Genomic DNA, 2,206 nt, shown 5'->3' on the forward strand with positions numbered 1-2,206 from the left:
TGTGGAAACCTGCTTCTGCTAGGTGATGCTGTGCTGATAGTGCTCGGTGATCAGAGCACTACTCACTAGCTCCTCTGTGGTTTGTGGCCTATGAACGCCACCAGCCACATTCATTGCGATCTCAGGTCTGAGCATCTTCAGCATCAACCGTACTCGTTCCTTCTCTGTGCTGACTAGTTCTGGACACAGACGGGCCAACCTGTTGAATTTCTTCATGGCTTCCTGAACTGATAGGTTGCCCTGACGAAATTTTGTAAATTTGTCATAGTGTCGGTTCGTGACTTGCATGTGAAATAATTCCTCGAAGAATTCTTTCTCGAAGTTGGCCCATGTCATCTGGTTTACTGGCCACTTCGATTTAATCCGCTCCCACCACATGCGTGCGTCTCCTGTTAAACAGAAGGAGGCACACTTCACCTTTTCGTGCTCTGGCCAGTCTAGAAGCTCCATCGTGCTTTCCAGTGTTTTAAACCATGCCTGAGCATCCCATGGTTCGCTGGTGCCTGAGAAGTTCTCGGGCTTAATTCTCTGCCACTGGATAAGGTAAGCTTCTCTCTTAGCCCCTGCTACTGGGGCTACTGGGACTGGTACTGCAGGCTGAGCTGGCACAACCTCTGTGATTACTGGAGTCGTGAGGTTTGGTACTGGAGTGACGGGGGGAGTAGTCTGCTGGTTAGCCTTTAAGGAGGCTATCTCCTGCTGCTGTTCAGCTAACTGCTGCTGTAGCTGAGCCACTAGTGCTGTAAGGTCTGGGGGAGGCACTGAACTGCCTGCCTCATGCTAGCCGCTGATGCTTTCTTAGCTGGACGTCCTCGTACCATTTTCTAAATAGCAGAGAACACATATATATAACTAGGCTATCATGTTATAGTTAACTACTGGTAACATGTTAAATACTATTACTGTAAACATGAATTAATTAACTACCAACATGAGAGCAAACATGAAGCACATATAGCTGATATGAAAGCTGAAAACAAAACTGGGTGAGAGATGTTCTTACTTGGAAGCTGTAGGCACAATGCTGATGTGTGTGTAGGAAGTGAGGAACTTGCTCTGATACCACTCTGTAACGACCCGACTCCTGGGTACTAAGCTGTGAGCCGGATCGCTACCTTAACTACTGAAGCTACTGCGCTGTACTGAGCGGAAATTGGGTAAAATAAAAATTTCACTAACTAACTCTGTTGATCTGACAACTGATACACCCATGCTGTTATAAGGAAGGATTCAGGGCCCTTTCCGGTTGGTGTACATGTGCTAAGGAGGATACTTGACCTCCCATCTGAGCTAGGAACTCAAATCTAACTTCCCAGCTAGCTATTGATCGATCCCCGGATCGATCAAACTTGCTACGATTCTGTGCCCTGCTGGATCGGTCTGCGGACCGATCCAGCAGAGGCTGGATCGGTCGGCAGACCGATCCAGGTGTGTCTGGATCGGTCTGCAGACCGATCCAGGAACCTGGAGACGCTGGGATGCCCTCTGTTCGATGCTGAATCGGTCGGACGACCGATCAGATAGCATATAGTAGCATACTGTATGCCTCTGGATCGGTCGGCTGACCGATCCAGGACCCTGATACTGCAACGGATCGGTCGGCAGACCAATCCAACTCTGATATGAAATCAGAGTTCCTGATTTCAGAACTTTCAGGCACTGGAACATGCCACAACTCACAGACATAGGTTCTAGATACATGAAAAACATTCTAACATTAACCTACATGCGTCCCAAACTGGACAAACTGAATAGTGCATAGTTCTACTGGATTAAAACATTTAACAAGCTAAGGACTAAACCATAAGTAACTAACGACGTAAATGCTGGAATTAAGCTGTTTAGACCCCTAGGATCTTTATTCCAAACCCCTTGCACACACACACCTCCATAGCATTGTCCTCCAGCCTCCGCTAGTCCACTTTTCTTTTACCTGTATCTGCAGTATAAGAAAAGTAGTACCTGTAAGCTAAAGAGCTTAGTAAGAAACCATCTACCTCACAAAAACATGCAACGATGCGATTATGTTTTTAAAACATGCTGTTTGAAAACTGAACTGAGCATGGCAACATGGCATGGCATACAAACATGTACTGAACTGTTCATGGCATACAAACAAGCTGAGCATAGCATACTATATCTGAAACTAAGCATGAATACTGAACTGGTAATGCATATACATCTAACTGGTCATGAACTCAAATCA

This window comes from Zingiber officinale, chromosome 4A (genome assembly GCF_018446385.1).
Source record: "Zingiber officinale cultivar Zhangliang chromosome 4A, Zo_v1.1, whole genome shotgun sequence".
NCBI lineage: Eukaryota > Viridiplantae > Streptophyta > Magnoliopsida > Zingiberales > Zingiberaceae > Zingiber > Zingiber officinale.